General features: G+C 42.7%; 1 protein-coding gene and 1 long non-coding RNA gene across 7 annotated transcripts in view; one reads left to right on the forward strand and one right to left on the reverse strand.

Moving 5' to 3' along the window:
• NUP50 (nucleoporin 50) overlaps positions 1–6,969 on the reverse strand; it is a 37,700-nt gene extending 30,731 nt beyond the window's left edge. For 2 of the 5 annotated variants that reach the window (XM_073316174.2, XM_073316124.2), the window contains exon 1: positions 6,550–6,843. The gene's annotated coding sequence lies outside the window, so the exon portion shown is untranslated. Of the gene's footprint in view, positions 1–4,330; positions 4,423–6,032; positions 6,174–6,549; positions 6,845–6,877 lie in introns of those variants that run through there. The other 3 variants (XM_073316133.2, XM_073316153.2, XM_073316163.2) reach the window with 3 other exon arrangements.
• Positions 6,202–26,359, forward strand: part of LOC140899898 (uncharacterized) — a 33,111-nt gene continuing 12,953 nt past the window's right edge. Inside the window, exons 1-2 of one of the 2 annotated variants that reach the window (XR_012155495.1) lie at positions 6,202–6,541; positions 6,807–6,933. This is a non-coding gene — a long non-coding RNA (uncharacterized LOC140899898). The other variant, XR_012155493.1, reaches the window with a different exon arrangement.

A 26,359-nucleotide genomic window follows, 5' to 3' on the forward strand; every position in this document is an offset into this window, starting at 1 on the left:
TTTTTCCTATCTTTTAACCAATTACCAATCCATGAGAGAACCTTCCCTCTTATCCCATGACGGCTTATTTTGCTTAAGAGCCTTTGGCGAGGGACCTTGTCAAAAGCTTTCTGAAAAATCTAAATACACTATATCCACTGGATTTCCTTTGTCTGCATACTTGTTGACCCCCTCAAAGAATTCTAGTAGATTGGCGAGGCATGATTTCCCTTTACAAAAAACATGTTGACTATTTCCCAACAAATTACGTTCATCTATGTGTTTGACAATTTTGTTTTTTACGATAGTTTCAACCAATTTGCCCAGTACTGAAGTGAAGCTTACTGGCCTGTAGTTGCCAGCGTCACCTCTGGAGCCCTTTTTAAAAATTGTTGTCACATTAGCTATTCTCCAGTCACCTGGTACAGAAGTTGATTTAAATGACAGGTTACAGATGACAGTTAGTAGTCCTGCAATTTCAAATTTGAGTTCCTTCAGAACTCTTGGGTGAATACCATCAGGTCCTGGTGACTTATTGTCGTTTAGTTTATCAATTTGTTCCAAATCCTCCTCTAATGACACCTCAATTTGGGACAGTTTCTCAGATCTGTCACCCAAAAAGAATAGCTCAGGTTTTGGAATCTCGCTCACATCCTCAACAGTGAAGATCGATGCAAAGAATTCATTTAGTTTCTCCGCAATGGTCTTATCGTCTTTTACTGCTCCTTTAGCAGCTTGATCATCCAGTGGCCCCACTGGTTGTTTAGCAGGATTTCGGCTTCTGATGTATTTAAAAAAAAAAAAATGTTTGGAGTCTTTGGCTAACTGTTCTTCAAATTCTTTTTTGGTCTTTCTAATTATATTTTTACACTTCATTTGCAAGAGCTTATGCTCTTTTCTATTTTCCTCATTAGAATTTATCTTCCACTTTTTAAAGGATGCCTTTTTGCCTCTCACTGCTTCTTTTACTTTGTTGTTTAACCACGGTGACTCTTTCTTTTTTGGTTCTCTGACTTTTTTTGTTTTTAATTGGGGTATACATTTAAGTTGAGCCTCTATTATGGTGTCTTTAAAAAGTTTCCACGCAGCTTGCAGGGATTTTACTTTTGGTACGGTACCTTTTAATTTCTGTTTCACTAACCTCATTTTTGTGTAGTTCCCCTTTCTGAAATTAAATGCTACAGTGTTGGGCCACTGTGGATTTTTCCCTGCCACAGGGATGTTAAATTTAATTATATTATGGTCACTACTACCAAGCAGTCCAGCTATATTCACCTCTTGGACCTGATCCTGTGCTCCACTTAAGACTAAATCAAGAATTGCCTCTCCTCTTGTGTGTTCCAGGACTAGCTGCTTCAAGAAGCAGTCATTTAAGGTGTCAAGAAACTTTATCTCAGCATTCCTTCCTGAGGTGATATGTACCCAGTCAATATGGGAATAGTTGAAATTCCCCATTATTATTGAGTTTTTTATTTTAATAGCCTCTCTAATCTCCCTGAGTATTTCAAAGTCACTAACACCATTCTGGTCAGTAATACAGCCCTACTGCTATATTCTTATTTTTCAAGCATGAAATTACTATCCATAGAGATTCTACTGTACAATTTAGTTCGTTTAAGATTTTTACTTCATTTGATTCTACACTTTCTTTCACATATAATGCCACTCCCCCACCAGCACAACCTGTTCTGTCCTTCCAATATCTTTTATACCCTGGTATCACTGTGTCCCATTGATTATCCTCATTCCACCAGGTTTCTGTGATGCCTATTATATTAATATCCTCATTTAATACCCATCTTCTTATTTAGACTTCTAGCATTGGTATATAAGCATTTTAAAAACTTGTCATTTTTTGGCTGTCCCCTATTGCATGATGTAATTGAACAGGACTTTTTGTCCAATTTGACTGTTTCTCATCAGATCCTCCCTGTATTTTATCATTTTCAATCCTCTCCTCCTTATTAGGGCATAGGGGAGGATCTATAAATGGAGATTCCCTAAGGGATGTCCAAACCACATACTCCTCCACACCTGTTGGCTTTCCCCCAGCCTTTAGTTTAAAAACTGTTCTACGATCTTTTTAATTTTAAGCGCCAGCAATCTGGTTCCGTTTTGGTTTAGATGGAGCCCATCCTTCCTGTATAGGCTTCCCCAGTTCCTAATAAATGTAAACCCTTTCTCCCTATGCCATGTCTCATCCACGCACTGAGACCCGGTAGTTTTGCCTGTCTAACTGGCCCTGCGTGTAGAACTGGAAGCTTTTCAGAGAATGCTACCATGGAGGTCCTGGACTTCAATCTCTTACCTAGCAGCCTAAATTTGGCCTCCAGGACCTCTCTCTTATCCTTCCCCACGTTGCTGGTACCTACATGTACCACGACCACCGGCTCCTCCCCAGCACTACACATAAGCCTACCTAGATGTCTCAAGAGATCCACAACCTTCACACCAGAAGGGAAGTCACCATGCGATTCTCCAGATCATCGCAAACCCAGCTATGTTTCTAATGATCAAATCGCCCATTTCTAACACCTGTCTCTCTTCCTAATAACTGGAGTTCCCTCCCTCAGAGAAGTATCCTCAGCACGAGAGGATACCACATCATCATCTGGGAGGATCTATGGGATCGTTTCCCTCTGCTCCAGTTGGATGTTCTCCTTCCCTGAGGCTTTCAACCTCCTCTACAGCACAGAGGCTGTCAGACTGGGGATAGGACCGTCCTACTGTGTCATCTATGTATCTCTTCTTCAGTTTGAATCTATTAAATTTTATTTGGAGAGTTAATTTTGAGATTTAAACCAGTCTTTAGAACAGCTTCTAAAAGGAATTAATTTAGTTAGTGCTGAAACTGATTGGTTAAATTATCTGAGATCTTGTTTAGTTAAAACTAAACTAAAACTAATTTTATGTAGAATCGGAAGGCTCAGATTCAACAAATCAAAGTTTGATATGTTGCCTGTAAGAACTTACACATTTAATGCAGTTTTTTGGAGCAAAGCTTTAGCGTATCCCTTAACTCAACATCTTGGCTGAGAACTGTTGCAAGAGGATTAATATCTCAGCATTCTATTAATCTTAAATTTCATTTCAATACCTCAAAATGACTCAACCTCATAGTAAACTGATCACTTTCTACAATTAAATATAATTAAATAAATTAATTTTTTTGTTTACTTTCTATAAGACAATGATTGTCAGAAAAGGTTAAGTTTTTCATATTGAAAAGGAACAGGATGTTATTCTGTAGAGTGTGTCAACTTTTCACCCTGTAAAAAGAAATGAGGCTAAGTGCTAAAGAAATGAATGCACTACTGCAATTCACCAACATCAAAACGACCTTACTTTTGATAAGGTGATACTGGGGCTTGACCTCTTCAACAGCAGGTATAAATTTTAGTGCTTCCCGCACAAAACACTGAGTAGCAGTGGGTTTTAAAAAATAAAAATAATAAAAATTAGTTCAGTATTTCTCACTAATCCCTAAAGCAGAAAATAAAATGAGATGCTTTCTGATGTCTTAAAACAATTATACCATATTCCTATCCTACCACATCAGATCCAGAGTCTATGCTATAGGCTGGTCTACACTACAGAGTTAGGTCACACAAAACACAAAGCAGTTTACGTCATCCTAACTATGTAAGTGTCTACTCTAAAATTTCACTCCCACCGACATAATTGCTGCTATGCTGATCTAATAACTCCACCTCCCTAGAGCTGTAGAGTCAGTGTCGACATCGTTAAGTCGAGGCAGTGTAAGTGTAGACCCTGTGTTGCTTACATCAGCCATTACTGGCTTTCAGAAGCCAACCCACAATGCCCCACACTGACAATACAGTTGGTATAAGCGCTCCTGGTGAGGACACTTCTGGTGAGTGTAGGGTGGACACAAAAGCTATTTAATTACTGTGTCAGCTGTATACTGACATAACTTAGGTCGACATAATTTTGTCGCATAGACACGCCCTACATAATGACCTACACGGTTTAATCAGTCAATACATGTTTACAGTCTGTGAACCATGCAACAGTACTTCTGTATGAATTACTCTACAGATACAAATAATCCTGTTCTGTCAGAGTCATGTTAATTGTTTCTCCGGGATCTGTTTCGCAAAAAATAACTAAAATTAAGTAACAGGATGAGTAAATTAAGTAACAGAAAATATTTGGTACAAGAGTAGAGGAGATTCATTTTGAGGCATGATAGGTGACTACAATGCATATCCTACCCCTACTTGTAAGTATAAATACAAAAAGTAATACAGAGCCTGAGTCCTATGGCTTGAAGCCCCAAAACTGGGCTGTATAGTGAGTCGCCACATTACTCAGGGACCATGGTACTTACTGACTAATGATTCTGAAGAGCCCAAAGGCTGGGGGGAGGAGGGGAAGAGGAAGAGAGAATCCAATGACCCTTCAGATGCAAGAGACAGGTTGCTGTAGCAGGGGAAAAAAAAAAAAAAAAAGCAAGCTGCTGTCTGAATCAGAGGTTGAGAGTGATAAACTTAGGTCTGAAACACCCTGTATGTCACCCACAAAAGAAATTATTTGTGTTTTAGGAAACTGCAATGCGTTTACCATGTGCCCACAAAACTAAAATTTCTCCCCAGGAATCCAGGGGAGACACCTCTATAGTGAGAGCACATTGGAGCCTGTAAGCTGGTAAAAGTGAATAAGGGGACAGTTTGGCATGAAAGCCCCTCCATCTACAAGGAAGAGGAAAAAGCCAACTGGTCTGGGCCCCAAGCTCCTCCAATTGCCCACTTGTTCACACAGCTCCTCCATTTCAGTAAAGGAGCCATGAAGGGGCAGGGGAAAAAAAAAAAGGATACCCTATTAAAGCAGAGTTTGTCTGTATCCATTTGTTGTCTCCTGCCTTATACTTAGGCATTGTTTCAGTTGTGTCACTGCAGCGCTTCAGTGGGGACACTACCTATTCCAACAGGAGGGGTTCTCCTGTCAGCGTAGGTAATCCACCTCCTAAAGAGACAGTAGCTTGATTGGCAGGGCAGAAGAATTCTTCCATCGACCGAGTGCTGTCTATTCAGGTTGGCTTAACTATATTCCCCCCCCCACACCACTGACCAATGTAGTTAAACCGACCTAATTTTCTAGCATTGACCAGGCCTTAGATTGTGAACTCTTTAGGTAAGTGACACTTTCCCTCTGCCCCATGTCTATTCATTAAGTAACCCAGTGGGATTCTGGTCCATAACTAGGATTGCTAGGCACTAGATAATACTAATCAACAAAATTATCAAAATCTTAAACAGGTTGTTTCTCAAATTAGAAAACATGAGACCACCTCTACCCTAAATCCTGCGTGTATATATACAGTGGCTAAACATGCAGCTCTTGGCACAAACTCTAGTGGGAGTGAGGCAGAGCAGTAAGAGGCACAGGAGAAAAAAAAATCGGTTTTACTTTTAAAATCCCATCTAGGTGTGTGTATTACTTACTTATTAAATTTAAGTATACAAACCTATTCATGTAAAATTAAGGAGACAAATTTAGAATCACATCACAAAACGTAAAGGTTAAGGTTATCTCTGCAATGTTAGCATTAGCATTTCACATACTACAATATAGCATAAGCCGACTCTTAAACTAGAAAATTAAATGCAAAGAAATGATAGACCAGTATTAGTGCTGCAGTTTAAATTAGTTTATTAAGAGTCTGTTTCATGACACGTATTTAATGTAACATCCCCAGGAAGTAAAATTCATGCAAGTTAATGTTGTTAGAACCAATCTTCTTTTGGACACTGAATCTTTGTTTAATATGTCGCACTTATCTGAGGCCCAGAGGCCTGTGACCAACCATGTGTAAGCTCAAGACTTAAAGTGGAGGGTGTTTTTTTCAATAGTTAAGAGCCAAATATTTCCAAAATGAAAAACTAAATGGATCAGTGTCAGGCTTTATCCCAACTAAGCCACCAGGATGCAGCACCGCCACCCCCAAATGGTCAAAAACCATGAGCTAGGCCTCAAAGAAATCACGAGCTTGACTTAAAAAATCATGAGCTTTAAAAAAACAAAAAACCAACCATTGGGCTTTTTTATTTGCCTTCCTGTTTCTCAGCACGTCTAGGGTGTGCTTTTTAAAGATGTTTCTTCACAACCAGGAGGGCTAGAAAGATAGCAGCAGATTCGCCCCTGGTCACGTCCCTGCAGGAGGAGCCGTCCCGGTGGCACGGTGAGATTCCTCACACAAGCCGCAGTGGGAGTCGCCACCCTGAGACTGGGGCGTCTTAGGCCCGACGGGGAGGGGGCGGGGGGACGCTGCTCAGCTAACCCCGTCCCCGCGTGCGATCCCTGCCGCCCACCCCCAACAACCTCCGGGCGCTCCCCGCGTGGGGGAACCAGCCTCAGCCCCTCCCTCGGGCACGGGCCCGCGCAGCGCTCCCCGCGACAACGACAGGGATTAGATACCGGGGGGGGGGGAGGGGGCGCCACGGGATGAGGCGCTCCCTCTGCGCCGCCCAACGAGCGGCACCGGGCCCGGGGAGCCGAGGAGACGGGAGAGCCGCGCAGGGCGGGGGCGCGGGGCCGGTAGGTAGGTACCTGTCTCGCCGCTTCCCGTTCCGCTCCAGTCAGGCAGGGCCGGCGGCGGGGAGCGGACGGTGGCGCCTCCCGCAGCGCTGCGGGGCCGAGGCTCTGGCTGCCGGGGGAGGAGGCGGAGTCTGGGTCACAGGGCGCCTGGGCCACGAGCTCTCACGCGCCACCCCCCGACACAGGAAGTCCCCTCTGCCGTCCAGTCAGGGCCTTGCCCCGACTCTGCTTCTCAGGCCCGCGGCCATTTTCTTGTTGTACCTCTACAGAATTAAACCATTCATACGGGACACCGTCGGTAACGGCAGCGACCCTGACTCCCGTGCGCATGCGCACTCACCTCGCCGGAGCCCGACTGGCGGGCAATGCACAGGCCGGAGAAGCGGCGCAAACGCGGTAAAGAAGGGGGCGGAGATTCTGGAGAGTGACTCGCGCCCGGCGGTTGGCATGCCGGTCGCGTGCCTCCGACAGCCAATACTCTGGGCTTCTCTTGACTCGTCCCACTAACGGCCTGCGCCGGTCGGGGGCTGGAGCGGGTGGGGTTGCTCTCGCGCCTGTCGTTCGAATCCTGGTCACGTGTCCCAAGCCGTGTTTCTACATAGCGGGCGCCTCCGACTCTTCCGACCTTTCGTCTTGGCCTTGGCGGCTGAGGGAGGCGGAGGGCGGGGGCCGCGGGGTGTGTGTGTCGGCTCCCTAATAGTACTGATAATAAGGGGTCGGAAAAGAGCTCTGTGCGGTCCCAGTGCTGGTCTCTCTCCAACAAAAGTCGGTCCAATAAACGATTTTACTTCACCCACCTTGGCTCACTCCTGTCCCGTGACAGGCAGAGCTATGCCCGACCCTGGAAGCGCCAAGGGAAGGTTGTTCCGAGGGTTGCCTCTGTGGGTGGCCCCTGGCTGAGTTCAGTCACCAGGGTGTGTGATTGTGGGAATGGGATGGCCGCTACAGGTGTCCGGGTGCGCCATGCACACCCTGCTAATGGCAGCCACATCAGCCCTGCCGCCCATAGCCACAGGTGACTCACTGCTCCACCACCTCAATCCAGGTTAGACCAAGGCAAGGAGCATTTGTGTACAGAGCTCTTTCCCTGACTGACCTGTTCAACCCTGGCCCATTTACTGCACTGCCTAGGGCTCTCCATTTTCTGAGTCAAATATTACACTGAGGGTGTGCCAGATATGGAGCCAGAGTAACTCCTGAGGAGTTAATCCAGGTCTGACGCTGTAGTATAGATAGGCTTGGGAGTGGGGAAGGGTTATATTTTTATCAGTAAAATGTTGGTAAACATCAATTTCGCTGTATGCACACAAACTGAAAAAATAATTCCAGTGAGAATAATCAAAATTTACAGCTGGACAAAGTCAGAAAAATGCTGCTTGAGTTTGAGAACTTATTAAGAGTTTGATTTTAAGGACATGTATGCCGTGTATTTTGACATGTGACAGTGTGTGTTTTAATGGTGGTAAAGTTTTAGCTTTTTGAACCTCAACATCTACTGTCATTAAACCAGTGCCTGATTCCCCCAAAACACAGCAACTGAAAATTTAAATTGATAAAAATAAAAAAAGCTTAAAATAAACTGATATCTAGCAAAATTAGTAACAAATAAGAAGAGAATTCTGCCAAGCCTAAGTATAGAGAATAATTTTGTCATGTGTAGCCATGGGTTGAAAAAGAGCAACCATAGAGATTTTACACCTCTTACTTTGAATGTAAATTACCCAATTTACCATCTTGTAGTATTAATGAAGGACTACAAATAAAAATTACCTGAATCACCATAAAGCTCTGGTTCTCAAACTATAGTGTGTGGATTAAGAGTTCTTTCATGGAGTACTTTCTGGTGACTCACCAAGAGGAACAACTCCATTTAAATACTGGGGACTGGGGTGCTAGGTTGGGAAGTTGGTCCATAAAAGAGTCTCTGTCTTCCAAAGTTAAGTTGATACACAAGCCAAAAGCTAAAACTGAAGACCAAGTGGCAATAAATAATTATATGTAGGACCCTAAACTACCTGAAGAGGAAGTTCAAGCCCCAAATATCTGCTAACTGGTTCTTGCATTCAGTGATTACCAAGTGAAACAATTCATTCTCCCACTTGTTTATATGTTTTCTCTGCGGTTTGTTAATCCTTGCTAAAAATATTGGTGTAAACTATTTACCTCAGGGTATGTCTACACTACAGTACCACAGCTACGGTGCTACAGCTGTGCCACTGTAGTACGATAGTAGAGAAACTTCTTACATTGCTGGAAGGGGTTTTTCCATGCTGGAGTTAATCCACCTCTCCACGGAGCGTAAATTAGGTCCATGGAAGAATTTCAGCATCTACAGTGGGAGTCAGGTTGACCTAACTGTGTCACACAGGGCACAATCTTTTTCACTGCCCTGAGCGATTGTAACTAGGTTGATTTAATTTTTAGGCATACACCAGACCTCAGTCAATAGTTTAACCTCTGACCCTACACCCACCCTCCAAGAAATTTGACAAATAAGCCCTTTATAATATGATACCTTATGTGACTTTTCAGCCTGGAAAAGAGATGACTAAGAGGGGATATGATAGAGGGCTATAAAATCATGAGTGGTGTGGAGAAAGTAAATAAGGAAATGTTATTTACTCCTTTTCATAACACAAGAACTAGGGGTCACCAAATGAAATTAATAGGCAGCAACTTTAAAACAAGCAAAAGGAAGTATTTTTTCCACACAATGCATAATCAACCTGTGGAACTCTTTTGCCAGAGGATGTTGTGAAGGCCAAGACTATAACAGCGTTCAAAAAAGAACTAGATAAATTCATGGAGGATAGGTCCATCGATGGCTATTAGCCAGGATGAGCAGGGATGGTGTCCCTAGCCTCTGTTTGCCAGAAGCTGGGAATGGGTGACGGGGTGGATTGCTTGATGATTACCTGTTCTGTTCATTCCCTCTGAAGCACCTGGCATTGGCCACTGTCAGAAGACAGGATACTGGGCTAGATGGACCTTTGGTTTGAGCCAGTATGGCCATTCTTATGTTCTTATCTTGAAATTTCTTCTGAAGCATCTGCTACTGGTCACTCAAAAATAGGACTGTCAGAGCTGGTTGAGCTGGATACTCACAAGGCCACTGTGTTTGTATTCCAACATTGGATCTGTGTGCTCCTAAGCTTCCCTTAGGTCTGGGTAGAGTCACAGCTCTATCTCTTACTCCCTGAGCATGGGCTCTCTGTCTGGTAACCCTTCTCAGAAGTGGGACGCCACAATTCAACTACCCTAGACTTGAAAACCAGTGCTGTATACCCTACCAGGACTCCCCACTTGCTTTAGCATGCCCTTTCTCAGAATTCCACCCTTTGAGAACTCTGGTTTAAAGTTGTCCCCTTCAGGAAGGGATACATGATTGTTGATGCAAATAGACACAGGCTTTGCAGAAGTATTTCTAAAGCAATTGTTCTCTAGATAGCACAAGAGATCTACAGATCTAGGAAAAAACAAACACCTGTATGCTACTCCCTGCCACAGTTTCCTCACCAGTGCTGGGTATTCTTTTGGGTTTGGATCAGCGTCCTTTCAGGATTCTCTCATTTGTGAGAACAAGAGGTCATACAATTAAATTAATGGTACAAATATAGAACAAATATAAATAAATATCTCTTCATATAAAGCATAGTTGGCCAGACTTGGAAGAGAGAGAGAGAGAGAGAGAGTTAAATGATGTATGTAACTGGATTTTAAGAAGTGCTAGATAATTTTATAAGCAATAACATTTGAACTACTTTAAATGACTGCTTCTTGGAGCAGCTGGTACAGGAACCCACAGGGGGAGAGGCATGGATTGTGTCATCCCTACCCTGTAACTTGGGGTGCCTTTCAATGTCATGCTGTTACAGACTCCAATTTGGACTGTTCACAACCAGACACCAGTATGCAGGTCACTCCCAGATGTGTTTGTGTAACTGCAGCCGGCCAGTCATATCCTAACTGTCACCAGCCTGAGTTATACTGTAGGGTGGCCCCAACACACTCATAGTCCAGGACTTTCCACAAGAAATGGGGTTTTTTTGTACTGCCCAGCCCTTTCCTAGACATTCAAAATATATTAAATCCATTATTTCTTTAAGGAAATAATATACACTAGTCCAGTGGTTCTCAAACATTTTTTTTCGTGGACCACTTGAAAATTGCTGAAGGTCTCAGCGGACCACATAATGATCTTTCCAAATGTTGTTTGTGCCGTTAGCTAACTATTGTAAAGCGCTTTAGATAAAAGTGCTATATAAATAAAACCTTAATAATAATTAATGTATTTTTGTTCTACAAATGAAAGCACACAACTCATATTTTAATATCCGTAGTCTTACCTTTCTAATGTGATGGATGTGCCTGTTTTTGTGAGCAAAGTTCAGGGAAGTTGTGTGTAACGTGTTTGGCAGCTTTAGCCTTAGGTCAGGTTCAGCATTCATCCTGCTTCTGTATTTGGACTTGAGGGCAGTAAGTGATGAAAATCCTGTCTCACACAGGTACATAGTAGGAAATGGCATCAGAAAACGCACTGCTTTGTCTGCAAGTTCTGGGTACTCTCCAGTTCTTTGAATCCAAACCTCAATTAGGGAATGTCTTTTAAATTCTGACCGTAATGTTTTGTCACAAGAAAGCTCCAATAAGGACTCTTGTGCCTTATTGGACAAACCAGAGGGCAGCTCACTGATTTCAATTCCGAAAGGATTACGTGCCCAGTTGTTTGGTTCAGCTTCTACTGGGAAGTAATTTTCAAACTGTTGCTTAAGAGCAACAAGATGTTCTTCGATGTCGGGTTTTTTTTTTTTGGTCAAGAACCAGTTCATTTTCAGACAGAAAACCTTCTAATGTTGGGAATGAGTGGAAATCATCCTTTTTTACGTGACTAGCAAACAAGTCGAGTTTCTTGATCATTGTATTGATTTTATCTTGCACATCCAATATAGTCACTGAAACTCCTTGCAGCCCAGCGTTCAACTCATTTAGGCGTGTGAATATATTGGAGAGGTAAGCCAATCACGAGAGCCAGGATGAAATCTTCAAAACAGCTTGTGAATTGGAATGAGTGGTCTGTTAGAAATAGCTGTATTTCTGAACATAGCTCAAACAAACGAGTAAGTACTTTGCCTCTTGACAACCACCATACTTCTGTATGAAGAAGAAGTTGTACATGAGCACTACCCATTTCATTGCACAGTACACTAAAAATTCGAGAATTCATAGGTCTTGCTTTTATGAAATTAACAGTTTTCACAGCAGGGTCCAAAACACCCTTCATTTCCACTGGCATTTTCTTGGCAGCTAGTGCCTCTTGATGAATGCTACAGTGCACCCATGTGGCATTATGTGCAACTTTGTGGATATAAGCCATTACCCCACTGTGTCTTCCCACCATTGCTCGTGCACCATCAGTACATACTCCAACACAATGTTGCCAATCAATACCATGTTCCTTCAAAAACTCATCTAGTAACTGGAAAAGTTGTTCGGCAGTTGTTCTTGGCACTGAACGACAAAACAAAATATCTTCCAGTACTTTCCCTTCCCACTCATACCTGATGTATGCAAGAAGATTTGCAACAGCAGCGATATCAGTCATCTCATCCAATTGCAATGCAAAATACCTACTGTTGTTCACACATTTCATGAGAATGTCTTTAACATTAGCTGCCATATCTTGAATTCTCCATGACAGTGTCATTTGAATCTAACTGCTTTGCCATCTTCTTTCCACATATTATAAATACAAGTTCTTTAGCTGCAGGCAGAATAATTTCTTCCCCAATAGTGTGAGGCTTCCCCACTTTGGCGATTCGAAGGCTTTTACGAAATGAAGCTTCCAGGGCCTTTACATTTACTGTTGCGTGAGCAAACATTGTTACTTTCCCTTGTTTCAACTCATGCAGTTTGTGCTGAAAAAATTCAGGAGGTTTATCTTTGAAAGCAGCATGATTTGTCTCCAAATGACACTGGAGATTTGCAGGCTTCAAGCTTTTGTTAGCCAGCGCTGCGTAGCATAACACACATTGCGGCCTTGGTTCATCTTGTTCACCAGTCCATGTGAAGCCTACGTTAATATAGCTTGAGTGGTATTGTCTTACCAGTTTTCGGCATTTCAGTGTATTTTCATTACCGGTATTCGTGCTGGTTCCTGGTAAACATGGGTCTGCACTCAAAATTTCCTTTGCACATGTATGTTGGCTTGCTGTACTCTCATGTTCGATTTTGAACTTTTCAGTAATCTCATTGTCACTGGTTTGATTGTTTGTTGTTGTTTTCTTTTTTAAATATCCTGTTTTCAACCACAAATCCATGTCTGGGGGTTGACTACTATCCTACTTACTGGACTGACAACTGTTACATTTTTTGAAAAAGCACTAGATTCTGGTATAGTCAGTACTTTTTGTGGTAAGATAAGGCCCTGAAACATAAGCCCTTGTATCAGAGGCCTGGTATGAGGCCTGAGACTTGAACTAAAGTAATGGTCAAGACTTTGCTGACATAAAGCAAAGTTATGCTATGAGCCAGGCAGGCCCTACTCACATAAGTTGGCAAGAAGAGGGCTGATAATTGCACGTATACACAAACCTAAAGAGTATCAAGTACTGATAGGATAAATATGTGCCAGGCTGGCACCAGAACAGTCCGGTACGAACACATTCCACAGAGATAATGAGGAACAGGCTGACTCATCCTAAAAAACAGGGTCAAAAGGATAATATGATGGATAGACTTGTTTGTTCGAACCAACATGTACCAGAAGAGAGGCAGCACCCCAACACGCAGAGGTGTTGTACCTCGATGTGTCAGGAGCAATGTGTAACTTGTTTGTACCTGTGTATAAGAATATATCCCTGAGTGGATGTCTTTGTCCAGCCGAGGGGGCAGTGGAGAGTCCTGCCACTGACTGAGCCGGTCCATTGTCAGAGAGCACATATGTACTAGCAGAACCGTAGACATCTGATCCTGGGAGCTAGAGACTATGTTTCGTTTGGCAATAAACCTGGCCGGTTTCGTTTGGCAATAAACCTTCTTACCTTATCGGAGTCTGTGGTTATTGGGGGTTCTCTTGGGGTCTGCTGTGTCAGTTATTTGCGCAGAGCCGGGGCAACACACAGAGGGAACACACGCATGCATCCAACTGTTATTAACATTGAACAGAGCAGAGCACCACACCAGTGATGTCTGACGACACTTTCCACGTTACAATGATGCCCAATAAATACAATAGGTAGGTTAGCTAAATTGCATCCAATGCAAACCATGCATACACAGCTGAAAAATGAAACCAATTAAAACTATGTATGTAGTGTAGTAGAGTACCAATTTAAAGAAACACATATTTCACTTCTAGATAAAATATGAATAAAAATAAAATAACACCAAAGACCCAATTAAATAACCTATCCTACCATAGACAACTAAATCTCACCATTGGGCTGGGAAGGGGGTGTTTGTCTCTCCCCTACCGCAGCAGTCACCAGGCTGGGAAGAGGTGTGTGTTTCTCCTCCGCTGTAGCTGGAACTGGGAAGGAGGGGGGTGTCTCTCCCCCGCCATAGCTGGGGTTGGGAAGGGGGGGGTATCTCTGCCCCGCTGTGGCAGCCACTGGGCTGGGAAGGACAGGGGATGTCTCTCCCTCATCATAGCTGGGGCTGGGAAGGAGGGGGGTGTCTCTCCACCTCCATAGCTGGGAAGGGGGGGTGTCTCTCCCCTGCCGTGGCAGCCACTGGGCTGGGAAGGAGGGGGGATGTCTCTCCTTCGCCATAGCTGGGACTGGGAAGGAGGGGGGGTCTCCCCCCCACTGCAGCAGCCACTGGGCTGGGAAGGATGGGGGTGGTGTCTCTCCCCCGCTGGGGCTGGGAAGAAGGGCCGTCTCTCCCCAGCAGCTGCAGCCCCCACAGCCCTGCAGATCCTAAATTCCCCCCACCCCCTCTTCTCACCCTACTGCCCCCCCACTTCCTATTTCCCCCACCTCACCCCCACTACCCCCGTTCATGTGCATGCGCAGCTCCACTTACAGGGAACTATCTGCGGACCACCTGCATGGAGCTCACGGACCACTGGTGGCCCGTAGACCACAGTTTGAGAACTTCTGCACTAGCCTGTTATCTTCAATAGAGTTACCGAGACCGTTCAACTTAAACACACTGGATTAGATAAAACAAGTTAATTAACTACAAAGAGATTGTAAGTGAGTACAACCAAGGCATAAAAGTCAGAAATGGTTACAAGAAAAATAAAGAGAAAATGCTTTCATGTGCCTAACTTAACAAATGGTATTAGATTCAAGCAAAATGTCTCACCACATAATACCAGCAAGATTACTGACCAAACTCTTCAGGTCAGTGCCACCATCACCCTGAGTCCTACAGCTATTTCCTTTGTCTTCTCAGGTGCAGAGAGTGCAATGGGCAGAGAGAGACTAGTTCTGAGGGAATTCTGCACCAAAACATTAAAAATTCTGCACGATATTTTAAAATTCTACAAAAATCTGCGTATTTTATTTGTCAAAATAACACAATATAATCACTCTGGTTTCAATTATTTTGGTAATTTATTTAAAATACAATAGTAATATAGCTAGGTTTGACCCTTTATTTCTAGTTATTAGTCAACAAATACAGCAACTCTGGCATTGTAAAGGAGCCTTAAAACTTTTACACCTGTTTTATACTACCGGGGGAATTCACAAAGATGATGGGAACAATTCACTAAGAAGGTAGGCTGCTACATTCTGCTCTGCCTGAGGGGACAGAGACTTCCCCATGCCTACCTCCTCAGAAACATGCCGAAGCCCTTTCCCTCCACGCTGAGCATACTGTAATAGCGAGTGAGAGGGAAAGAGTGTCTCTCTCTCTCAGACGCACGACTGCCCTGCCCCTGCCCCCTCACAGTGGTGATTTATATCTCTACCGGCTGCTCTGGGCACCCGAACCAACCTGCTTGCTCTGCCAGGGAGGGGCATATGACTGCTCTTGCAGCTTCCCTTTGCTTCCCCTTCTGAAGTCATTCATCTGCAGGGAAGCAAAGAAATCTGCGGGGGACATGAATTCTGCGCACGTGCAGTAATGCAGAATTCCCCTGGAGTAAGAGAGAGAGGGGTCCTTTGGCGTGGTTGCCCTTCCTTTTTATAGTTTCAGTCCCCCTCTTGAAAAAATTTCTTGCTGAGAACCAGGAGACAGAGTCTATGTGGAAGGAAATTCCCTACTGTTTTTTTCACCTGTTTGAACTTCCTTTGTTTTCCCTTCCTGCTTGATGACTCTGTGTACTGCTTAAATGCAAATTAAGGCAAGCACACATTCCTTTGTTTAGGACAGACCTATCTGTAGACTTCTGCCTGGGCAGGGCTTTGAGGCTTGAAACATTTGTTAACATTATACAGGGGAATCATATAACTTCACATACAAATGTTGCCACACATATTTTATCAGGACAATACTGCCCAACAAATTGAGTTTTCAGATGATACCTTACATGGCATGCCTTGTACAAAGACTATTGCAATAGTGTGTAGGGTGTGAATACAGGGATGTATTCTGTCACGCATCTACCCTATTATCTAAGACATTAATGAAAATCTTGAGTAGTACTGGACCCAGAGGTGACCTCTGTGGGACCCCATTAGATAAGCCCTCCCAGTTTGACAACAAACCATTGAAAGCTACTCTTTTAACCAGTTGTGCACCCACACTATAGTAATTTAATCTAGACCATATTTCCCTCGTTTGCTTATGAGAATGTCATGTGGAACTGGGTCAAAATAATTACTGAACTCAAGATATATGATATCTACTGCTTCTTCTGTATCCACCAGGACAGTAAGCACGTCAAAGAAGGAAATCAGGTTGGGTTAGAATGATTTATTCTTGACAAATCCATGATGGGTATTCCTTATCATTCTCTAAGTGCATAGAGATTGTTTTTATAAGTTGTTCCAATATCTTTCCAGGAATTCCCAGGTCTTCGTTGTTCCCCTTTTTAAAGATAGATACTATGTTTGCCCTTCTCTTCTGGAATTTCACCTGTTCTCCAAAGTTCTTGAAGATAACTGCTAACAGATCTGAACTTCAGTTAGTTCCTTAAGTACACTAGGATTAATTTCATCAAGTCCTGCTGACTTGAATACATCCAACTTATCTAAATATTCTTTAACCTGATCTTTCTCTAGTTTGGCTTGCATTCCTTCCCCCTCCTTGACAATATTAATTGTATTTTGGCCACCATTACTCTTGTTAGTGAAGAGTGAGACAAAATAGGTTTTAAACATCTTGGCTTTCATAATGTATCAGTTATTATTTCTTCTTCTCTGCTAAGTAGAGAGACAAAGCAAAGTGTAGATCTTTTCTCTGGATCCTAATATATTTAAAGAATCTCATCTTATTGCCTTTTATGTCCTTTGCTAGGTATAACTCATTTTGTGCCGTAGCCCTTCTGATTTTGTCCCTATATTCTTGTTGTTCTTTTGTACCCTCCTTAGCAATTTGTCCATGTTTCCACTTTGGTAGGATTCCTTTTTGATTACTGGATCTTTAAAGAACTCCTAATAAAGCCATATTGGCCTCTTACTATTCTTCCTGTCTTTCCTTTGCATTGGGATAGTTCGCAGTTATGCCTTTAATATTGTCTCCTTAAGAAACTGCCAGCTTTCCTGAACTCCTTTTTCCGTTAGATTTTCTTCCCATGGGACCTTGCCTACCAGTTCTGAACTTGTCAAAGTCTCCTCTTTTTAAAGTCCATTGTCCTTATTCTGCTGCTCTCATTCCTTGCTTTCGTTAGAATCACAGACTCTCTCATTTCATGATCGCTTTCACCCCAACTGCCTTGCACTTTCAGATTCACTACCAATTCATCCCTATTGGTTAGAATTGACTCTGAAATGGCTTTCCCCCTGATTACTTCCTCCCCTTTCTGGAACAAAAAAGATGTTTCCAATACATTCCAAGAGCTTATTGGAAATGTTGTGGTTTGCCATATTAATTTTTGAGCAGATGTCTGGGTAATAAAGTCCCATATTACTACCAGATCTTGTGTTTTGGATATTTCTGTTTTGTTCTAGAAATGCCTCATCCACCTCCTCTTCCTGACTGGTGGTCTATAATAGACCCCTACCTGGACATCACCCCAATTTTTTTTTACACCTTTTATCTTGGGCATACTCAACATGCTCATTTTAGTCCTGTTGGTAGGGTATTCAAAACTGTTCTCCTTTTCCATGATGGGGGGGGGGGGGGTTGACTGGTGTGAAAGGGCATGAAATTTGGTTGGTCCAGAGTGAGGTGCTAATATGGTATGTTCTCCATAGTTTGCAAGACAGGGCTAGTTTGGGGTGCTATGCTTGACCTTTGTAACAAAATGTGTTCCGGTGCAACTGTTTGGCCCTGTATTGTGTGCAGCATATAAGTCCCATTCCAGAAACATATGCTCTGTTTCAAGCCTATGGAATTGCTGCAGGAAACCATCCTCCACCCTCCTGCCTTCGTGGCCTTCTGTTGGGATGCAGTTGTTAGGATATAGATATTCAGGCCTATACTCTAAATCCTAACAGCAGTCACTAGTTTCCTGAAGATCTTCGTTCTCATATTCTCTCATTTCTTGTATGTGTGGGCTGTGGTGTTGCAGGTACTAAAGGAAATCCAAAAAGCACAAATATTTATTGTCCCAATACTTGTCTCCATGCCAACAATGATCAAATGTTGCTTTCCCCACAATTCTGGAATACCATTCCCATCTCTTTTCCCACTCTGGGGTTCAAGATAAGACATTTTCCATCTTTCTTCCACCCAGCATTGGTACCTGGTCCTGTATAAGGCCTAAGGGGGATGTGTGAGTTGAGAGGACAGGAGGCAGGTTAATAACTTCATGTGCAGCCCTGCAGGCTGTCTTTATATTGGAGCATGCTACTGCCAGGCATGTCTCCAGGAGACAGAGAAGGGTCTTGTTCAAAAAATCAATGAGCAAACCATTAAGATATGCACGACAGCTCTTTACCATGATTGTGTTGCCACTGCTGGTACAGTGGTGGACGGAAAACACTAGCTATATTGGCAATAATTATACTGGGGGAATCATTGCAAGACATTTTTTTCTATGCATTTTGAAATGTCTCTGTAGCCTGACTTTTGGCAATTTGCCTCATAAAATTTAATTGTACCTAAAAACTCCATGCACTGCTACAGTTGTGACCCAAGATACAAGGTCTATTGCCTTTTCCGTTTCTGTATCTGCTGTTACAGTAACTTTTTGCCATAATTTTTTTTAATCTCTGTTACGCTGATATCTTGAACAGGAGGGAGGCTTGGGGTATGTGTGCAGTCAACTGGGAAGGAGAGTGACCATCAGGCAGCTTGGAAAGGGTGGCACTGGAGTGGCATGTTTGGCTGATGGTTATCAGATTTGCTAATTCAGAGAAATAAAACCTTTATAACTTTAGGTATCTGGTGCACATGCTGTTTTGAGCATGGCTTGCTGTTAGGGATGGGGAGAGGGGTGAGGAGTGTGACCCAGAAACTGTCAATGACAAGTGGCAAGCAAGGGGGTACAAGAATATCCTGTTCTGGTATGTACATTCTGATTCACCAAAGAATGACATGTGAGGTATTAAATGAAAGCCAGGTTCACAGTGGTCATTGTTAAATGCATGTACAAATAGAATCATAGAATCATAGAATATCAGGGTTGGAAGGGACCCCAGAAGGTCATCTAGTCCAACCCCCTGCTCGAAGCAGGACCAATTCCCAGTTAAATCATCCCAGCCAGGGCTTTGTCAAGCCTGACCTTAAAAACCTCTAAGGAAGGAGATTCTACCACCTTCTTTCACTAATGAGGCCTGATAGTTAGTGATACAGAATTGTAAGCTCATAGACGAGAAGACCGTTTTCCCCATAAGGTCCGATCTCTTTGAGCCCTGTCAGCCTGTGTGGTCTTGGGATGCTGTGACTTTGCTCTCTCTAGGGCTACAAGGGAGTTGTGCGCTGGGTGGGAGAAGAGAAATTTAGCCCCTCTGGCAGGGACATAATAGCATCTCTCAGCCCTCTTAGATGTGGGGATGTAGGAGTCTGGAGTGTGCCAGACTACTCTGGCTGGCTCCATGACTGCCTTGTTGATCAGGAGCGCCACCTTGCTTTGACCGGATGCTGGGAATCCTGGACCTCCTCAAGTGTGTCTGGAGGTCACTGGCAATTGTATGAAATAGCTCCTGGTACCAGTGATCCCTAGGGAAGTCAGAACTGGGAGGATGGAGCTCAGATCTCCTTGACTGTCTATCGTGGCTCAGCTCTCTACAAGGAGATGACAGAACAGCAAGAGCGTCCTATCTATCCAAGTCTGACAACTGCTCTCACTTCACTCGTGGAACCAACAATACCGGAGGGTTGGAGAAGGGATGGCTCCAGTGACAAAAAAAACATAGCTTTGTCCTCTACTGTGGCAATGTCCCTCATAAGCACCAGGCCAGAGAAGAGAAAAGACTGAGCATGAGAGAGGAATATATCCTCCTGTGTAGTATAGAAGTGTCCATAAGACTTAGTGCTCGAAGCATTCCAACAGTCAGCACTGATGGTTCCGACTCATCCCAGGGAGTTGTAGCCAGGTGGTCCTGAGGAGGATGGGACAGTACTGAGGAAGAAGTAGGCCCAGCACTTCTGGATTGAGCCAGTGGGTGTCAGTCCTTGTGTTTTGGAACTGGAGCTACCAGTGGTACCAACGGCTCCTTTTTCCATACTTTACCCATCAATCTGTGGGTCTTTGGTGATTCTGGACCCATCAGATTCGCACGCAAATGCTCACCCAGCCTGGATGGGCTCGGGAAGGATTCCTTCCCTTCATAGGCAGATCCGGAAGGGCATCTGTCCACTAGGTAAGGAGTTATGTATGTATAGTGAAAATATGTTCTTGGATTCTGCACTACAGCAGAGGGGGAAAAACAGGCTTCCTGTTAGACAAGAGATGTTTATTCACCTGTCTGTCAGCATGTAAATTAAGCATCGTAAGCCAACACAACGGATGCACATTTACATACGTCAGAGGTATGAAATCAACAGGGAAGAGCACACAGGAAAAACAAGCAGCAGGGGATTATACTGTCTCTGAGTACAGATAATGAACTTTGGGGCTATAAGGAGAAGGGAAACAGGATATCCCCTTATTCTGCACCTAGGCAGTAAATAGGCAGTGTATTTACACACTAACAGGCTGTGCCCCAAGAGAGACCATTGTCTGCTGACCACCTGTTATATGAGGACCAGATCAGAGCCCAAACTGCGTAAAGGAGTGACTCAGATTCATGGGCATGCTTATTCTGAGTTAACAGCTATTAACAACTTGTGACCACTGGAAGAACCATTGGTGGTGTCTGAAGGACTATTAACCAACCAGAGCCCTTGTTAGATTTGGGCGGGGAGGGGGAAATCTCGGTAAGCTTATTAGCATGTATGTAGGTTGTTTAAAATATGTTTTCTTTGTAATGCTTTCACCTTAAGAATAGATGTACTTGCTTAGAAAGAGCTGTATGGTAACTGAACTAGCTAATCACACTTTATAGCCTCTGAGGAGAAAAGCAAAACAGGGCCTACTGAGGCAGTTTGACTGTGCTAGGGAATTCACAGTGTAGGCAAGGAACTGTGCAGCCTGGAAATTCCTTGGTGAGGAGTGGGAAGAGATGCTTGTGTCTGCCCAAGAAAAGTGACAACTAGAGAGTCAGGAGCTGAGAGTAGGTGCCCTTGCTGACCATGGACAGGAATACAGGTGCAGTTACCCTGAACTTTGATGTCTGTACAGTTCCTAGCACAATGGGAATGGAGCCTTTAAGCCCTACAAATAATCCACAGTAATGCAACTATTCTCGGGGGTGGGGAGGGTTCTCACTTGTTCTCTGAAACATTAGGCTGCATTCAGGATGTTTAATAAGGTAAGATTGTATAGGATAAGATTGTATCTTAATTTAAATAAATATTAAATATATATTGAAGTCAATCAGGCTTCACAAGTATGTACAGTATGCCAGGGGAGAATTTAGCCCTTGAAATATAAACTGGGGCTGAAGTACAAAAGCTGGGAGAAAGAAGAAATCTGTGATGTCGTCTTTCCCCTTGCCAGAAAGTCATTTTCAGTGTCTGGTTTTGGAACCTGAACACGAGACACCCTGAAGAGGCCTGATTTCCAAAGGGTGAGATTTCAGCACTTTCTAAAAATCAGGCCTGTTCAAGGTATCTCAGGTTGGGGCACCGAAAACTGAGACACTCAAAATCACTAGTCACTTCTGAAAATCTTGTCAATCAATAAATATTACCGCAGATTGACTGGTTAAGAGCATCCACTTGTAATATGATAAAAGTAGTAGCTAAATATAGAGGAATCCTTTTCTAAGTTACTATTGCTGTAAATTGCACACATCATAACTTTCATGTAGCTTCTGTGTGGTTATAATACATGAGGGTTATATGACACTGTTACTGGAACACATTCATGAACTGAAGCATGAAAAATTATAGACTAATGTACAATTATAATTTTCAATCATGTAATAGCACTAAACTTATGTCTTGATCCTGCAGCACTTAAGCATTTCAGGAGCAACAGGACTATTCAAGTGGATAAGTGTTCACAGGATTGGGGCCTTCTTTTATAAAACCCTGCTCCTGCAATGAGCTATAAGCAGGTAGTCCCCTGCGCCCACAGTGGGATCCATTGAAGTGACATGTGATTGGAGTAGCTGGGCCTAAGGTTGTAACTATTAAAAGGGTGGTGTATTTACTTATTACATTTACATGACAATTGCACTGGCCAAACAAAACCAAAAAGAGAAGGTTCACTGTTGATACTACCAATCTTGACAGTACTATTTTAAGAACCAAAGAATGTGTTTGATTATACACAACTTATAGAAAGGAGAACCTAAAAAGGTTATTCAATTTGATTACAGCTTTTATATAGTCCCATAAATCTATACTTTAATCTTAAAATATGGTACAAACAGATTGGGTCCAAGAAATAATGCGCTTTGAGTAAATATGTAAATACATCAGCGGCTCTGCAAACTGTTACTTAGGTTAGTGATCTCTTTCACTTCATTGGACCGTGCATCCATGTAGCAGTCTGCAGGGCTGGCCTGAGATTCCTAGAGACACAATAAAAATTGACATCAATATTATCCATGTTGGACTTACACCAGAGCTCAACTCTTTAGGTTAGGAAGGAGCCTCATTACCTTTCAATGTGGGACAGTAAACTATAGCAAACCCAAATGCTTTCCCTCTGGTTTTTGGTAGCTCAATTTTAGCATTAACATTGGAGAACACTGACATTTGCATTCCATGAAACAGAATAAAATTATTGTGAAATCATCAGTGTTCTGCATTAGAAAGGCCTCAAAATTCCTCCCCTTAATTTACTGCAGGATTAGGAGGCCAGATTCCCAACTCCAGTCTGGCCCCTTTGGGCTACCTAGGTTGCCCAAAGTAGTGGGACAGTGGTTACATCTAGCCATCTGATATTACACTGGCAGATGGGAACTCTCAGCTGGCACAAATCTCCCAGTGTGTAATAAGCAGGAGAGGGTATGGCTGGGATGCTGCTTCATTTCATGAATTCTTAGCTGACAAAATGGTCCCCTGAGAACTGTTGCCAGCTGGTGTAAGATAGACCATCCCTATGATTTGCATTTACAAGGCAGAGAATCAAGGTGCTGTAACCAGCTCTTAGCAGATCCCAGCACAGCAGAGAATCTGGCCTATAATGCATTTGAATTGAGTAATCAGAAGGTGTGAGTTGGGATAAACCCTTAACAGGAGGGCCGGGGAATCTTCTGAGGGAATTTGTTTGGGAAATGCTAGGGTTTAGACCCAACTAAAACACTAGATCCAAACATACTCTGGATAAACTTGGATCTTGATCCAAAGTTTGCAGCAGGGTTGTATCTATGAGATAAACCAAAATCTCAGATACTGATATAATCTTTGTAGTTGAGGCCCACCTCTGGAAAATGCATGCCATTATTTGGTGCAATGTTGTGCATTCTTAAGGCAAAAACTTACTCTTCAGAAATATTTTTGAGCCAGATAAATGTTATCCTTAGGAGTGCTGGTTTAACAGTAACAAGAGACAGGGAATTGCCTCCAACTCTCTCTTCAGTCTAAGAGCTGACATAAACATTTGCTTTGTCCTGGTAAGTGGCAAAGAGGAATTGAAGGAGTCATGTCATTGCAAGACACATTCTATTTAAATTGAAAAGGTCACTGCCCACATGTTTTCATCAGCCACCACACCAGACCAGTTGAAAGTATTAGGCTTCAATAGGTGGCCTCTTACTGAGGGCAAGACATTTCAGGTGTAGTTTCCATTGCTGTAAAAAATAAGAAGTCCAACACACACACACACACAAAAACTCATGCTGAGGTGTAATAAATGGTAAAAAGGAAATTTGATACATTTTTAGTAAAACAGACAAACATTCTTTTCTCCAATAGTTACTCTACACATTTCATTCTTCCAGAAGCTTAGTTGTTTAAAATAGCTTTACCTGTGAACTCCCATTCACTGTGATGAAGGCTCCCAGAGTGCTTAAGAAAAAATCCATTTATAAGATTCTCATTCACTAAGAAGTCTGCCAGGTCACTCAACAGGATTTTCAACTTTTCCTTATTCTTTCCTAAACTTGTATTTTCGGTATTGTAGCCTGGAAGACTCTCTCTAAAGAATTCCTTGGAAGTATTTTAATTGGAAAATCATCTCTTATGTTGTATGAGTGTATACTGAGCTACACTGTGCAGAAGTCTATAATTAGGGCACAGTATGCAGTGCTGACAAGTGGTCAGAGTAGTCAGGCTACCTGAGTGCAGTTACATCAGTGGGGAAATAGACTCCCTGTTGATCCAAGGTTAGACATTTGTTAGAGGTTCTCTTGTTGATGCCTCTGCTTTCCTATGTGATCTTGGACAATTTATTTAACCTCTTAGTGTGTTAGTATAACCATCTAGAAAACAGCATTTGCTATGGCTATTTCCTACTGGCCCAAAAACATCTATCAAGTGGATTACCTCCAGAGGGTAAATTGAATTTGCTTTCAGCATTGCCATCACCTCATTAGTCCCTGTAGAGTACTAAGAATTGTCTCCCTGATCTTTGTGTTGTTGTTGTTGGGATTTTTCTTTTGGGGGAGGGGAAGGGAACAAACAATAGGATACAATGAAATGACTGATGGCATATAGGTTCATACTCCTCCCAAATGATAATTCCCTATAACTACAAAACAGTCACATGATTAGGGGAACTGAGAGATAGAGAAGTTATTACTAAATTTAACACTTAAAATATTGGCTTAGTAAGATCAACAAAAAATAAGGTTGGGGTCTATTTAAAACTATTACAGAAAGACAAACACTTATTTTTTAAAATACAAGAAAAAATGCTTATTGGTGTGTATCCAAACCTGTTCTGTAAACAAATATAGTGAACAGACTTTTAATTTCTCTGATAACCCTGGGAATTTCTTCCAAGTGTCCAGTAAGATGCTTTGATCCCAGCAAAACAAACACAGTAGCATGTCTCAGAGCCTGAGTCTATAGGCTTGGGCTTGTAGGATCCTTGCTACCAAACTAAAAATACCAGTAACTGAGTGAGAATGTCTACACTGCTATTTTTAGCACTGAGGCATAAGCCTGGTAAGCCTACATCTGTAAAGTTGGGCTCAAAGACTTGGGTGTTATGTGTGTGTGGGTCTGCAGTGTAGGTATACTCAAAGACTATGGGTGGAGCAGTGACTCCTTAGCAGGCTGGGGAGAAACTCTACCTTGTGACATTGCTTTCCCTACGCAGCAGGGAGCTCTGGAAGGCATTGTGCCTCTGGGAAGCTCAGTACTTCTTGGAGCTCCCTTCGGGGGGTACTATTCTGCACCATGCTAATGTAGGCCACTGTTTGATATGCAGAATCATGTCCCTAGTAGGCACAACAGTTGGTTTGAGGTCAAGCTCCCAAATTAAAGGAACGGGTGCTCAGATTAAGGTGTGGCTCCAAAATTACTTGTTTCCTGCTACCCCAGTTAGAAAAGTATTTGGATGTCATGTCTCCGTTCCCCCAAGAGATTTTTATGGTGTCATTTTTCAAGATTCTCCTGCAGGTGACTGCTGCTCTACTTTATCATAGTTGTGATAGTAATTACTTCAAAGAGCAATTGTTAGCCTTAATTAATGTTTGCAAAACACTCAGATATTAAGGTGAAATGCTATAAAAAGCGAAACTATTTTTTGTCAAAGTAACAAAATCTTAGGAATATGAGAGTTTGCTACAGCATTCTCCTATTCAGTCCTAGCTGCAAAATGAGGGGGGACCACTTTTTTTTCCTCCTTTTCTATGGCTATGTGATGTAAATTCTACCTCTACATTGCTTAAACAAAAAGATTACTTTGAAGCTAGTTTTGCAGATCTGCATCAGTAATTGTCTCAGTTTGTAAAACTAATTACTTGAGCTATGTTTTTACATATAAGGTTTCTCATTGTACCAACAGATGTCTCTTTTTTTTTTTGGCTGCATCTGTAAGGTTTGGAGAACCATCAGGTTTATTAATATTTTCTGTATTTATAGAAAACTTGTGCTTTATAAATATCAAATTTTGATCTTCTCTATATATGTTTTGTAGAACCATAGAGCCAAAATATGCCTTGAGTGAGACCACAGTGATGGGCATAAAAGCCGAGCTAGATAGAAGTATTATTTCCACGCTTTGTCCAGATGGCTGGAGTGTTTGTGTGGGATTTTTAGCTGTTCCTTTCCCTCTCCTCAGATGGAAATGTAAGAGTTGTTATTCTAAGCCCATAGTTATTGT

Source organism: Lepidochelys kempii, chromosome 1, assembly GCF_965140285.1.
Source record: "Lepidochelys kempii isolate rLepKem1 chromosome 1, rLepKem1.hap1, whole genome shotgun sequence".
Classification (NCBI taxonomy): Eukaryota; Metazoa; Chordata; order Testudines; family Cheloniidae; genus Lepidochelys; species Lepidochelys kempii.